The sequence below is a fragment of the Cetorhinus maximus genome, chromosome 15 (genome assembly GCF_964194155.1).
Source record: "Cetorhinus maximus chromosome 15, sCetMax3.hap1.1, whole genome shotgun sequence".
Lineage (NCBI taxonomy): Eukaryota > Metazoa > Chordata > Chondrichthyes > Lamniformes > Cetorhinidae > Cetorhinus > Cetorhinus maximus.
The window spans coordinates 100,490,405-100,506,890 of NC_135893.1; the positions used below are offsets into that span (position 1 = coordinate 100,490,405).

Here is a 16,486-nt window from a genome sequence, read left to right on the forward strand (position 1 = left end):
GCTCTCCGCCTTCAGGGAGCTTTCTGTGAGCGCTCCCCCACGCCCATGCTGACTTCAGCACCCACCCACCTCCTTCTCCTGCCCCCAATCCAGGCAGCACTGATCATATCAGCGCACGCTTCATGCTGGCTGGCTGCTAATTGGCCAGCCAGCGTGAAATCGGGGTCGGGGGTTGATCGCGGGTGGCGGTCCGTTCCAAGGCCGCTCCTGGGTCCACCGATCAAGCCCACACACCCACCTTCAAATCCTGTGCAGTTTTTCTGCTCCTCCCACCAAGATAAATAACCTCACATTGTCCCACATTATACTCCATCCGAGAGAAAGAAAGAAAAGCTGGCATTTACATAGTGCTTTTCACAGCCACCAGGCATCGCAAAGCAATTTACAGACAATGATGCCCTTTTGAAGTGTAGTCCCTGTGGCAATGTAGGAAACTCCGCAAACTCCCACAAACAGCAGTGTGATAATGATCAGATAAATCTGCTCCGCTTCAAAAGAGTGCCACAGGGTCTTTTACGTTAACCCGAGGGGGTCAGACAGGGCCTCGGTTTAACGTTGCCTCTAAAAAATGACACCTCCAGCAGCGCAGCACTCCATTGGAGTGTCAGCCTTGAATTTTGTGCGTTAAAGTCCTACAGTGGGACTTGAACCTGGAAGCATGTGACACAGTCGAGAATGCTATCAACTGAGCCACAGTTGACACTTCTTGGCCATTCACTTAACCTATCTATCTCCCTTTACAGATGCTTTTTGTCCCCCTCACAGTTTACTTTTTCAACTAGCTCTGTATTGTCAGCAAACTCAGAAACATGACACATGGTCCTTCGTCTATGTCATTAATATGGATTGTAATTACTTGAGCTCCAGCACTAATCCTTATTACACCCAATAGTAACAACCTGACAACGTTAAAATTCCTACTCCGTTTTCTGTTCAATCCCCTATTCATGCTAACAGAGTTCCCCAACCCCATGAGCCCTTATCTTGTACAACAACTCTTCCTGTGCCAAATTATCAGATGCCTTTTGGAAATCCAAATATACTACATCCACTGGTTCCCCTTTATCTACCCTACTAGTAACATCCTCAAAAAACTCTAAGGTTTGTCAAGCACAATTTGCCTTTCAGAAAACCATGCCAACTCCACCATTACGATTTCTAAGTACCCCATTACCACTTTCTTAATAATTGATTCCAGCATTTTCTCAACGGCTGATGTCAGGTTAGCTGGCCTGCAGTTTCCTCTTTCTCTCTCTCTTTTCTTCAACAGTGATGTTACATTTGCTACTTTCCAATCCACTGGGACCACTCAAGATTCTAGGGAATTTTGGAAACTCACAACCATTGCATTCATTTTCCCTACAGTCACCTCGTTCAGAACCCTCAGATTTAAGCTGTCAAGGGGATTTGTTGGCTTTCAATCCCATTAATTGCTCCAGTATTTTTTTCTTTACTCATATTAATTATTGCAAGTTCTTAATTTCTGTTAGAGCCTTGGTTTCCCACTATTTCTAGTTCATTTCTTGTGTTTTCTGCTGTGAAGACAGGCTAAATATTTGTTTACAGTCTCTCATTTCCTTATTTGTCATTATAATTTTTTCTGTCTCAGCCTTTAAGGGACCTATGTTTACCTTCTATTTTCCTTTATTCATACTCCCTGACAGTACTGTGGGTGTACCTACACAACAGGGGCTGCAGTGGTTCAAGAAGCTCACCACCACCTTCTCAAGGGCAATTAGGATGGGCAATAAATGCTGGCCCAGCCAGCGACACCCACGTCCCATAAATGAATAAAATAAAAAACCTTGTAGAAGCTCTTACCACCTGTTTTTATATTTCTAGTTAGCTTAACTTCGTGTTTTATTTTCTCCCTCTTCACCAATTTTTTGGTCATCCTTTTCAGGTATCCAAAATTCTTCCAATCCTCAGGCTTATTACTCTCCTTGGCAATATTACAAGCCTCTTCTTTTAATCTAATTCGGGGTCACAGGTCGCCCATTTAGGACAGAGATGAGGGGATTTTCTTTTCTTGGAGGGTTGTGAGACTTTGAAATTCTCTTCCTCAAAAGGAGGTTGAGGCAGAGTCCTTGAATATCTTTAAGGTGGAAGTAAATAGATTCTTGATAAGCAAGGGGATGAAAGGTTATCAGAAGTAGGCAGGAATGTGGAGTTGAGATTAAAATCACATTAGCCATGATCTTATTGAATGGCGGAGCAGGCTCGAGGGGCCGAGTGGCCTACTCCTGCTCCACGTTTGTATGTTCATATGTTTGTAATACTAACGTTAACTTTATCAGTTAGTCTTGGATGGATCACTTTTCCCATAAAGAAATTACTCGCCTAAATGGAGGGAGAGCAGCCAAACGTTGTGGTCCCCACTGAATTTAATGACAGTGCACTTAAGGTCTTGCAGAGACAGTTTAAGGAGTTAAAACTATTTCAAGATCACAATGGCGACATGGGGAATGACTTGTTCACACAGAGTGGTTAGGATCTGGAATGCACTGCCTGAGAGTGTGGTGGAGGCAGGTTCAATGGAGGTAATCAAGAGGGAATTGGATCATTAACTGGAAAGGAAGAACATACAGGTATAAAGGAAAAGATGGGGTGGTGGCACTAGGTGAAATACTCCTTCGGAGAACCAGCACAGACACGACACGCTGAATGGGCTCCTTCTGTGTTGTAATCCTTCCGTGAAGATTAAGGCCCCTTTTGTCCTGCTCAGCAGTTACATAAATGCCTTCACTGGCCAGCTTTATTGAGGAGTTGATTTTCTGATATACTTTTGTATAGGCTTTAACACAACACAATGTATCTGATATTTGGGACAATTCTCCTTCGGAATTGATGATCAAGTGCTAAGTGTATTACCACTGCATCAGAGCACTCGCTGGATAGAACACTGCACTCCGGATGGTGTCTGAACAAGTCTGTGTACAGATGAAATATCACTTCCTCACTTTTGGATTCCAACGCCTCTTGAGATAAAAGCCAACATCCCTTCAGACATTTTGGTTATTTTGTGTAACCATGCACCAGCTTTAGTGATTTGTGTACATGGACACCTAAATCCCTTTGCTCCTTCCCAGCTACAAGTCACTTGGCATGGAGATTATATTCCAATTTGTCTCAGAGCCAAACAGACCCCTCACACTTTCACACAAAGACAGGTAGGAAAGTAAGTTGTGAAGAAGACGTATGGAGTCTGCAGATGGACATAGATAGGTTAAGTGAATGGGCAAAAATTTGGCAGATGGACCATAACGCAGGAAAATGTGAATTTGTCCACTTTGGCAGGACAAGTAGAAAAGTAGTATATTATTTAAATGGAGAGAGATTGCAGAACTCTGAGGTACAGAGGGGTCTGGCTGTTCTGGTAAATGAATCAGAAAAAGTTAGTATGCAGGTACAGGTGATTAGGAAGGCAAATGAAACGTTGCTGATGATTGCAAAAGGAATGGAATGTAAAGTTAATAATGTTTTGCTACAGTTGTACAGGGCATTGGTGAGACCACATCTGGAGGACTGTGTACAGTTTTGGTCTCCTTATTTAACTAAGGATATAAATGTGCTAGAAGCAGTTCAGAAAAAGTTCACTTGATTGATACCTGGGATGGGGGCATGGGGGTGGTTTATCTTACAAGGAAAGGTTGGACAGGTTGGGCCTATATCCATTGGAGCTTAGAAGGCTGAGAGGTGATCTAATTGAAACATACAAGATCCTGAGGAGAGTTGACAGGGTGGATGCTGAAAGGGTGTTTTCCCCTTGTGGGAGAGATTAGTATGAGGGGACACAGTTTAAAAATAAGGGGTCTCCCATTTAAGGTGCAGATGAGAAAAAATTTTTCCCTCAGAGCATCATGAATCTTTTCAACTCTCTTCCCCAGAGAACGGTGAAAGCGGTCGCTGTATGTTTTTAAGGCAGAGGTAGGTAGATTCTTGACTATCAAGGGAGTCAAAGGTTATCGGGAGTAGGTGGAAAGTGGAGTTGAGACCAAAATTAGGTCAACCATGATCTTATTGAATGGCGGAACAGGCTTGAGAGACTGAATAGCCTACTCTTGCTCCTAATTTGTATGTTTGTATGTTCCACATTGAACTCCATCAGCCACAGTTTGGCCCATTCACTTAGCCTGCCTTCAGCCATTGTGACTTGCTGCTCCTAAGAACACAACTTACTGTTTCCTAACTTAGTACGAAACTTGGATACACAACTCTCCTCGCTGGAGATACAGAAGTTGCTTGAATTATAGAAGAGCACTTAGACATAAAAGGAAAAACTTTTTTTTATTCATCCATGGGATGTGGGCGTCGCTGGCTAGACCAGCATTTATTGCCCATCTCTAATTCCCCTGAGGTGGTGGTGGTGAGCTGCTTTGAACCGTTGCAATCCATGTGGTGTAGGTACACCCACAGTGCTGTTAGGGAGGGAGTTCCAGGATGTTGACCCAGCGACAGTGAAGGAATGATGATACGTTTTCAAGTCAGGATGTTGAGTGGCTTGGAGGGGGAACTTCCAGGTGGTGGTGTTCCCATGCATCTGCTGCCCTTGCCCTTCTAGATGGTAACGGTTGTGGGTTTGGAAGGTGCTGCCTTAGGAGCCTTGGTGAGTTTCTGCAGTGCATCTTGCAGATGGTACACACTGTTGCCACTGTGCATCGGTGGTGGAGGGAGTGGAGTGAATGTTTGTGGATGGGGTGCCAATCAAGCAGGCTGCTTTGTCCTGGATTTATACCAATAAGACTGTACTACCAGACAAAATGTTACAAAGTTGACAAAGTAAGGTGGTTACAATAAAAACAGAGTTCCACAAATTACAAGTGTTGTGACAGAAAAGATATTAGCTCTGAAATTGCACCACCACAACTCCAATTGAACCATAGAAGAAATACACAAATGTCAATTTTTGGCCCGTCCTCCACTGGTCCCTCCAGGCTCCTGAGAAACATACAATGGGGAATCAGAAAATTCCCATAGAATTCTAGGAACAATGTCTTGCAATTTCTGCAGGGCATCTCAGCATATCTCAATCTCCACAGCTTTTATGTTTTAAGGCAGACCTGGCATAGGAGGGTCCCAGGTCATTTTGCAGAAACACCTGACAGTGCATTAGTTCTATTTGGAAGAGAGAATCTGAAAGGCAGCGGAAATGCAGAAATTGGGACCGTAAATGCACCATATTAATCACATTCTATTATTTGTAATAACATCCGTACCATTACTGCACAATACCGCTTATAGTAACAATACTGAGTTTGTTCCTTCATTCATAACATCCCATCAGCTCCCTCCACAGATCAGCACAGAAAACCACACTGTTGCTGCACCACAGACCTCCGTCCTTAACCATCAAGATTATCGGCTATGGAAACTTTCATTATATAGGCCTTATTCTCCCAAAAGAGCACATTGAATTAATGCTCTCAATGTTGCCAGTGGAAGTTTGGGATCAACCACAACATATAGTCAAGGCTTACTACAACTCGCTTGGAGAACAGTTACAGGCATTCCCGAAGTACAGTCCGAGACCACATAGATAACCTGTTCTAACCTTAGATAGATCATGGGCATTCTGAGAAGCTGTAATTTATGGATCACCATAGGAGAAGTGTCATCATTTCCCTGGCACAGCCTGCCAAAACAATGATTCCATGGTGATTCCAACAATGACGACCACTGGCACTTGGGCCTTTGGGTGTTCGCTGCAATTCGTAGTTGACCATACTATCACCCACCAGTACGACGGCTTCATTGAGGGAAGCACAGAATGCGAACAACCAACATGGAGAAATGCACAATACACACGGGACAAACATGGTAGCAAAACGACATTAAACATATATGCCGTAAGTACTGAAAAGCATAATATCAATTCATTAATATATATTAAAGTCTATCAATCTTAATTGTGTAGAAAAGAAAGCATAATACGTCTCAAAGCCAAAGTGGTGTCCAAGGTCACTGCCTAGAAGATCCCCGTGGCATTAAAGTTGGAGCCGGTGGTGGCCTTCACTATTAGTGGTACTACCATAGGCAACTGGTAACTGTCCAAGCAGATCTTCATGAACCAGTCATGTCCGTCACAGTATGTCAGCGCAAGTAACTCAAGTGGATATTAGAAACTCCCACCACGCTATTGAAAGGACAGGAAATTTTTTAAAGCCACTATTTCTCTATCAATGCCATCAAAAATATATTAACTGCTTCTACATTTCATTACACTTCTGCACTGGCTATTTTCATGTTAGCTGCGATGACAGCCTGCATACCAATAGTTACACCATTCCCATAACCAAATCATCTTATGTGAACTCTTTGAATGTTTCTGGGTGGCATAATTTGGCACTATATAAATGCAGGCCTTCCTTTCAGTCTTGCATTGTTGCTGCATAAACCCAGGCAGTTAACCTCATTGCAGCAGATCTGACATCTGGAGCAGTATTTGACATGATTCACTTGCCTTCCATCTCTTTGCATTCCTGGGCTAAGTTATCCTCCTGCTCCTGCCTAACTGCGGTATATTCACCAATTATCCAAGCACCATGTTTTCAGGGAATACTTCTCTTGATTATCTCTTTTAACTGCTTGGTAACAAACCAAAATCCTTGCTTTTGCAGGTCTAACCAGGAATAAAATACTCACCTTTCAATTTGACTGTACAGCTGCAGAATGCTTTGAGAATTCATTATATTAGGCTATCAAAAGTAAAAATATAGACCTCACTTTATGCTAATTTTTACTCACATCTATCATCTTACAAAAATTAATGAAGGCAAGAAAATATAGCCCATTCTATTTTATCTGCATGCTGGCATCCTTGTCAGGCAGCTTGGAGAAGGCATTAGTCAATGCATATTCATTAAAACAAACTTCAATGATTAATCAATAACTGAAGTGATTAATCATAACAATTCAAAAATTAATGCTGAGATAGAGGGGACCTTATTGCTTCCAGCTTGTTTAGGGAGAGGGATGGGGCAAAAAGGATGCATTGGGAGTAGAAGGATTGAAATGGCTGAACGACATTTACCTTTTTCTCCATGGTTGGCGATGACTGTGGTAACACAGAAAACAGCCACAACAGCAGCAACAGAACAGCACAGAGAGCAGGACAAGAAGAACACAATTAATCAACACAGTTCAAAGGTCACAAACTAGCGCAACATATAGCCAGCTGGCTACCATTGAGAGCAGCCCCAATAACGCAGACAAAGAAAAAGCAAGCAATGCATAAACAATATCCTGTGGCACAATGAGGGCACTAGTGCAGCATGCCAGATCACAGATAGCTGTTTCAATTCACCAGGATCAATGCTTAGATTGTAATTTTTTACACTTTACGAACTTAACTAAAATCCATCAAAATGTGTAGCTTAGAAAAAAAATCAAATCAAATTAATTTCGGAAAACTTCCAGCTTTCAATGAGTAAAAATGTTAATGTCACATGTCACAGTAAACAGTAAATTTATAAATCTCATGCTCCATGTAGACTTCACATTGGCAAGATTTGGTTTCAGTTTTTGGAATCTGACAATTTTTTGGCTGACAGAGGAAAAGCAGGGAATTATAGTCCAGTTAGCCTAACATCAGTTGTCAGGAAATTGTTAAGAGTTGACAATTTAAGGTAGTGTGACCGAAAACCTGGAAAAAGTTTTCAGCTGATCAGAGACCGACAGCATGGATATGCCAAGGGTAGGCCATGCCTGACAATGCTGACTGAATTATTTTGAAGAGGTGAATAAAGTAGTGGACAGGGGAACGTATACGGATGTTATTTATTTGGAATTCCAGAAACCATTTGATAAAGTCCCTCATAAGAAACTATGAGTTAAAGTTGAAGCCCATGGAACTGAAGGCAAATTATTGACCTGGTTAGGAAACTGGCCTAGCGGCAGAAGACAGAGTAGGGATAATGGCCAGGTACTCTAGTTGGCAGGATGTGACTAATGGTGTGCCGCAAGGACATGTGTTGGGTCTCAATTATTTTCCGAATTTATTAATGACTTGGGTGATGGGGTAGAAAGCCAAATATCCAAATTTGCCAATGACACAAAAATAGGCAGCATTATAAGTAGCGCAGATGGAAGTGTAAAATTACAAAGAGGTCCTGACAGATTAATGTATGACAAAACTGTGGCAAATATATTTCCATGTAGGCAAATGTGAGATCATCCACTTTGGACCTCTACTGTTTCTAGCTTTTGACCATTTAGGAAGAACCCTGTTCTATCCTTTTTAGGTCCAAAGAGACCTGGATGTCCAGGTACACAGATCAACAAAATGTAACAAACAGGTATAGGATAATCATAAAGACTCGTGAAATGCTGGCCTTTATATAAAGGGGCCTAGAATACAGTGGGGTAGAAGTTATGCTTCAGCTATACAAAGCCCTAGCTGGGTAAAACTGAAATACTGAGAGTAGATCTGGGCACACTTTAGGAAGGATATATTAACCTTGGAGGGTGAGTAGCATAGGTTGACTGGAATGATAGCTGGGCTTCAAGAGTTAAATTTTGAGGAAGGATCACACAAACTAGGATAAAAGCAAAAAACTACGGATGCTGGAAATCCAAAACCAAAACAAAAATACCTGGAAAAACTCAGCAGGTCATTCGGACTCAAAACGTTAACTGTGCTCCTCTCCGTAGATGCTGCCAAACCTGCTGAGTTTTTCCAGGTATTTTTGTTTTTGTTCCACACAAACTAGGGTTGTACTTCCTAGAAATTTGGAGCAAAAGGGTGATTTGATCAAAGTTTTCAAGATATTAAGGGAAACAGATAGGACAGAGAGAGAGAAACTATTTCTGCTGGTTGTGGAGTCTAGGACTACGGGGCATTGTTTAAAAATTAGAGCTCAACCTTTCAGGAACGAAATTAGGAAATACTTCTAAACACAAATGGCAGTAGAAGTTTAGAATACTCTTCCACAAACAGCAATTGATGCTAGATCAGTTGTTAATTTTAAATCAGAGATTGATAGATTTTTATTAACCTAAGATATTAAGGGATATGGGGCAAAGGTGAATATATAGAGTTAGGTCGCAGATCAGCGATAATTACATTGAATGGCAGAACAGGCTCAAGGGGCTAAATGGCCTCTTCCTCTTCCTACAATCCTGTGTTTTTATGTTCTGGGTAGAAGATGTGCACTTATTCTTTTGCTCACAAAAATAACAACAGTCACTTGTTGGAAACAGCATCAGTACAATTATCCAAAACAGTAACATTAACAATAGTTTGCCAGAATTACCAAGACTATAGAAATTATTAGCTGCCAAAGGTTTTCTTTAAGATACCCGGTATATCTGCTAGAAATCAGCATTAGTCCAACAACACCTTGATTGCTGCTCTCCTATCATCACCTGAGGGACATCTAGATGTCAATCAGGTGACAATTCCCAAAACTTGTCAAGGGTGCTTCAGTTTTGAATTGGACGCATCAGCCATTTCAAGCCACAGCAAGTGAATGGACTACTGAAACAGCACTTCTTAAAAGTTATCAAACACAGAGAAAGATTTTTTTGTGTGTCTAATTATATACTTTGAACCAAAGCAGGAAGCTGAAGAAACAGCCAGGGAAAGGTTGGTACAATTACAGTGGCCATACTGCTGCAGAATTTCAAGGTATGCAAATTGCCCCACCCAATCTATAAAGAGGTCCTGAGGATCATCAAAGGACAACGAACATATCCTGGGACAAACTTGACACAATGTAAATGTCAGCACTGATGCAGAACCCAATTCTTTTCTAGGATGATAACTCGTGTAATGATTCAATAGTTTTCAGTAACAAATTAGCTCCTAAAATACAGCACACAAGCAGATGACGCGTTCAGATAATGGGATGGAGTAACCATATATTGTATTGTGATTTAGTTATCAGTTGGGATAATTTGTAATTACCAAGCACAGTCTCTGATGATAGTCAATTCGCTGCTGCTTACCTAAGGCTAAGACAGGCTAACTGGGTGCAATGTCTGTATTCACGTGTAATTGAAGCTGTGGAGTTACATATCAAGTGTGATTTCTGTCAGTGGGATCTCATGCTAACCATTGACATCCACCAGCAGTGTTGAAGCAAGGCGCAAAATGCTATGCAGATCCTAGCTTTATTTGAAAAAGTATTTGGAATAGTTTAGGGAACCTCCCTCTTTAAATGGGATTCTCACGGTGACACTTGCTCATGGACAGATCCTGATGGTGACCTTCTGGCCATGCAATTCCATAGGGATTACATAGGAACATAGGCCATTCAGCCCTTGAAGCCTGCTCTGCCATTCAATAAGATCATGGCTGATCTGGTTGTGGTCTCAACTCCACTTTGCCGTCTGCCCCCCACAACCCTTGACTCCATTATTTAACAAAAATCTGTCTAACTCAGCCTTGAATAAATTCAATGACCCAGTGTCCACTGCTCTCTGGGGATGAGAATTCCACTTACTAACAACTCTTTGAGAGAAAAAAATTCTCATCCGTCTTAAATGGTAGACCCCTTATTCTTGAACTGTGCGCCCTGGCTCTAGACTCTCCTACAAGCGGAAACATACCCCCAGTATCTACTTTGTCAAATCCCCTCAGGGTCTTGTGTTTCAATAAGATCACCTCTCATTCTCCTGATCTTTCTTCATCACTCCAGTGAGGGGATGGTGGAATTCCCAAAAAATTGCAGAAACACAGTATAACCGCATTAGTCAGGTTTTTGGGGATATTTCACTGGACTTGTCAGTGTTACAATGGGAGATTGGGAAAACCCTCATGAAATTTCAAGTCTTCTCTTTTTAACAGGGGTCCTGTCAGTCAAACTATTTGTCTACACAACAATGTTCAGTCCATTTCCAACATAACATCCCCACCCTGCAAAGCAATTTGGAGATGATTGGTTGTAAAAAGGTACCATTTACAAGCAAATTTTAGAAAAGCCTTTTCAGGCAGTGTTTCTTTCTGCCGCTACTGCTCGGTAAAGCCGTCGCAATTTCTGGTACAGAGAGGCATTCATATTTGCTGATGTAATTGATGTCGCTTTGTCTCTGGTGTTGGGATGAATTTAACACATCAGAAGCAGATTCACAGGGTATCGGCCAGATTCGGCCCAGCAGACATGTCAAGCTGACATAACCTTCGCCGCCGATGAGATTAATTATCCTCCCATACCAGAATGATGCTATGCCACAGAAGATTTTATTTGTACTTTGGGCAGAGACCCTTATCTGTTGCAAAGTCCCATGACAAAAAACTTTAAGAGACTGCCTTCAGGGACAGCAGCATATTCTTTGCATAAAATCACATTTGTACCCAATGCACAGTGCTATGCAAATATTAGGCCCATCACTGCTTGAGGCTGTGTCCAACACCCCAAATCATAGGTATTTTCTTAAATGCTCCAATTGCCCAGACGACCATGGAAGGCTGCATGGCATAAGAACCACTGGTAAGTTTTCAAAAAGTACAATCTGCATCTACCTTTTGGCTTTAAAGGTTATCACATACTGTGGAGGTTGCGCAAATATCAATTGTAAGAGCATTTTCTGGAGTAGTAATTTAACTGGTTAAAACATGAACGAAATCTAATCTGACTGAAGTTGACAGAAGCAAGTTAGTTAAGAAGCCCCCGGTTAATTTGTGATAAAGAATGTCCTGAGACAGTGGAATTTAATTGGATGCTACTGGCAGTTGTGTGGGAAGTACCAAATCAAATTTCTCCCAGTTAAATTGTTTATTACACTGGCACATGACTTTGAAATCATCAATGCCATTTTTATTCTCCTTAAACACAATAAATAATACTGTCAATCATTCCACATTTGCCAATATTATTAATTATATCAAAAGCCAGATGAAGTATGAAACCAGACGCAAATCCTCTTCTTGATAGTTGGCTTATTTACCCTGCATGTATCTGCCTCTTAGCTACTAACATCCAGTGTCCCATATGTCACTCTTTTTTTTATAATCTTCTGAATATACCAATAAGCCTTCCTTTTTTATCTTTTTTTCATCTTGTCCCTTCAGGCATAAACCTTGTTGGGGTGTCTGGTTTTCTTGGGCAAGGGCGTAGCCTGGATGTTGAGCAGGATCCCTCCCTGGGCTACGGTGACCCCTCCCAGCTGCTTGTTGAGCTCCTTGTCATTGCAGATGATGAGCTGCAGGTGGCGGGGTTGATGCAGGGCTTCTTGTTGCCCCGGGCCACGTTGCTGACCAGCTCGAGGGTCTCAGCGATCAGGAACCCGAGGATGACAGCCACCAAGGCGAGGGCTCCAGCCTCAACACGCTCAGCATTGTGACCCTTGCTCAGTATCCAGGGGGTCCAGCTGATGGGGAACTGGAGACCGGCTCTGGAGAAGCAGCCCTTGGCCTTGGCATGCCTTTTTTTAATTCATTTACGGGATGCTGGCATTGCTGTCTGGGCCAGCACTTATTGCCCATCCCTAATTGCCCTTGAGAAGGCGGTGGTGAGCTGCCTTCTTGAACCGCTGCAGTCCATGTGGTGTACGTACACCCACAGTGCTGTTCGGGAGGGAGTTCCACAAATTTGACCCAGCGACAGTGAAGGAACAGCGATATATTTCCAAGTCAGGATGGTGAGTTGCTTGGTGAGGAGCTTCCAGGGGGTGGTGTTCCCATCTATCTGCTGCCTTTGTCCTTCTAGATGGTAGCGGTTGTGGATTTGGAAGGTGCTGTCTAAGGAGCCTTGATGAGTTGCTACAGTGCATCTTGTAGGTGGTACACACTGCTGCCATCGTTTGTTGTTGGAGGAAGTGAATGTTTGTGGAAGGGGTGCCAAAGGAGTGTCTTTGTCTCTGGTTTTCCTGCAACTGGACTTCTTCCAGAAAAAAGTGCGCTCAAAGTACTTAATCAATCAATGCCCTTCAACTATGTATTCTTAAACTTGATAATACAAGTAACATAATATTAACAAATGTCTGTTATTCAGCTATGTACACAGGCGTACAACCCATCAAGTGTTCTAAAAAATATTCTATGTTGTTGGGGGAAATCTGCTAACATTTAATTTTTCCACTACCAAATGAATTGCTGCCCTTCTCATTCCTTTGTGGAGGCTGGTGCAGTAGTGTTGGAGAAAATTACAGGTGAAGAAGGCATGAACGGAGTGGGGGTGGGTGGGTAGCATCAATGGTGAAGGAAATAAGATACAGGAGTAGGGGAGTCATGAGACACAAGTGGAATTAGTTGTGCCAATGAACCATATGAAGGGCTGGAGTACCATTTTAAGTTAGATGTCTGACACAAGGTGGGAATGACTAGATCAATAAGAAAGTGGGTGTAATCAGCATTGTTGCGAGGTTAACTTCAAGGCAGCAGTGAAGCCCAGGTCACACAAGAATGAACAAATGAGGCAATGCCAGCTAGGTAAGCAGGTTGAGTTGCTTATATAGCTCAATGGGCAACAACAACACTGCATTATGCGGCACCAATTCAACAGCAAGGTCCTAGGTTCTTCTTCATGCATATGACATTTTGCAGCTTTACAAATCTACATCCAAGTTGGACAACCAAGTCACAGCACCATGTGTGTCGTTAGGTGGATTACCTTGAATCTGGTGGCAAAATTTCTTAGGCCACATTCATTCACAATGTAGTGAACAGTCTGATCCAGTTGACCACAGTCATGTACTGGGCTGTTCTTGAAAGTCCATTGTGGAGGAGGTTTAATGTCCTTGCATGGAGAGAGCAGATCCTGTTGAGCACAGACCATTGTTTTTGAGGGATGTCAAACTCTGTTCTGCTGTCGGATCAATCACCAAATCTTTGTTGGCCTAAGTTGATCCATAATCTGTGTTGAATTCACTGTTTTCAGCCAAGCTAAGGGGTGGTGGGGGGTGGGGGGGGGTGGGGGGGGGGGGGCGGTTATGTGTGACAACTGAGGCAGCCTTAGCTCAGCAATGGGAAAGTCCAGAAGGTTGTGAATTCAATCCTCATTCCAGAGGCAAAATCTAGGTTAAAACTTCAGTGCAGTTATGAAGGATTGCTTCATTTCCAACGGAGCCATCTTTCAGATGAGGAGTTAAATTCAGGCTCTGTCTGCCTTCTTGGGTGGTGTAAGAGATCCCAAGGTATTATTTGAAGAGGAGCAGGTGAGCTCTCCCAGTGTGCTGGCCAGGTGAGCTCTCCCAGTGTCCATCTCTCTACCTCTCTTTCATCCTTTAAGACACTCTTCAAAATCTACCTCTTAGACAAAGCTTTTGGTCATCTGACCTAATATCTCTTTAGGCGACTTGGTGTCAAACTTTGTCTGATAACGCTCTTATGAAGCACCTTGGGGTATTTTACTATGTTTATATAAATGTAAGCTGTGCTGTTGTTCAAGCAACGTAACTAAAGCAGATACTGGGACAAGCATCTCAGTGCTGCTTATGAGATCTTGCTGTGTGCAAACTGGCTGCTACATTTTCTACGTTACAACAGGAGGCTGCAACCGCAGTAAAACGCTTTGGGACATCCTGAAGTCATAAGTGGAGCTACATAAAATGCAAGTTCTTTCTTTTCGTTCTTTGATCTCAGTCTCCTCAGGCTGAGGAATTGTAAATTAGCCAAGGCTTCTGTTCCTGAAAGCTGTTCAGTTACCACTGAGAAAAGTATAGATGTTTGGACAGCAGGTGACAGACAGAGGTCTGCAACAGGTTTAAAATAACACTCACTTTCTAAACTCATACATCAAGAACTAAAGCTTAGATCAGGTACTGCAAGGGTGAGAGTGTCTATGAAACCATATGTGGCATGGCTTATAGAGGAGAGGATACATGGGGGAAGAAAAGCTGATCAACTACACAGGCATCCAGAAGATCCAACAATTAGCAAGGAAGCCAACAGGGAGTGGAACCAGAACACTGTGTTTAGTTTAATTTATTATGCCAATGCGGAACAAATGTAGCCAAAGTACTGAAATCAAAAATGAATTACATTAATTAATTCTATTATGCAGCAAACACTGATTTTCTGTGCAAGATGGAGTTCAAAGTGGAACAGGGGTAGGCCATTTGGCCCCTTGAGCCTGCTCCACCATTCAATAAGATTATGGCTGATCTGATTGTGGCCTCAACGTCACTTTCCTGCCTATCCCCTATACCCTTTGACTCCCTTGTTAGTCAAGAATCTATCTACCACCATCTTAAAAATATTCCAAGAACTTGCCTCCACCTCTCTTTGGGGAACAGAATTCCACAGGCTTATGGCCTTCAGAAAAAAAATAATCTCATCTCCACCTTAAATGAAAGACCCCTTATTTTTAAATTGTGACCCCTAGTTCTTGTCTCTCCCACAAGGGGAAACATCCTTTCAACATCCACCTTGTCAAGTCCCTTCAGGATCTTATATGTTTCAATAAGATCACCTCTCATTCTTCTATACTCTAATGGGTACAGGCCAAACCTGTCCAACTTTTCCTCATAAGATAACCCCTTCCTCCCAGGAATCAGTCGAGTGAACCTCCTCTGAAATGCTTCTAATGTAACTGTATCCTTTCTTAAATAAGGGGACCAAAACTGTACATGTCCTCTAGATGTGATCTCACCTATGCCTTGTCCAACAGTAGCAAAATTTCCTTACTTTTATATTCCATTTCCCTTGCAATAAATAACAACATTCCATTTGCCTTCCTAATCAGCTATTGTACCTGCAGACTAACTTTTTGTGATTCATGTACCAGGACAGCCAGATCCCCTTGTGTGGCAGAGTTCTGCAATCTCTCTCCATTTAGATATTATGCTGCTTTTCTATTCTTCCTGCCAAAGCGGACAACTTCACATTTTCCCACATTGTACCCCTTCTGCCAAATTTTTGCCCACTCACTTGACCCATCTAATCCCTCTGCAGGCTCCTTATGTCCCCTTCGCAACTTACTGACCTACCTATCTTTGTGTCATCAACAATACATTTGGTCCCTTCATCCAAGTCATTGATATAGATTGTAAATCGTTGAGGCCCCAGCACTCACCCCGTGGCACTCCACTCATCACATTTTGCCAATCTGAAAATGACCTATTTATGCCTACTCTCTGTTTCCTGTTAGCTAACCAATCCTCTATCCATGCCAGTGTGTTGGCTCCTACACCATGAGTTCGTTATTAAGGTTTGGCCAAACGGCTCAGTAATTTTTATTTACTAGAAAGTCAGTTTGATCCCGAGTCTGTGCTGAATTCACTGGTCTATCTTTAGCTAGCAGTTAGAAGGCGCTACAAGTGACCTAATCAACCTTGAGATAAGGAATGCAAAACTGGATAGAAATCCTGCTTCTATTTAATGCGTAAACCTGGAAGAGAGAAAAACACGAGTGTGCATGTGTGAATACCAAACGAGGATCACATTACACTTAGCTCTGAATGCTCGCTCCCCCACAAGTACTTACTGCCAAAGATTTGCCAAAATGAAAAATAGCCACTTGGGTGGGGTGGCATACAGGAGGTAATTAGCATCTGTGGAATTATACCCCAATACGCAAGTCAACAGGAAAAAAATGGCAGAAAAAAT

General features: G+C 42.4%; 1 protein-coding gene across 10 annotated transcripts in view; it reads right to left on the reverse strand.

The window, feature by feature from the left end:
• Nucleotides 1-16,486, reverse strand: part of mapk8ip3 (mitogen-activated protein kinase 8 interacting protein 3) — a 202,757-nt gene that overhangs the window by 127,537 nt on the left and 58,734 nt on the right. The gene's annotated exons all lie outside the window — the stretch shown is intronic.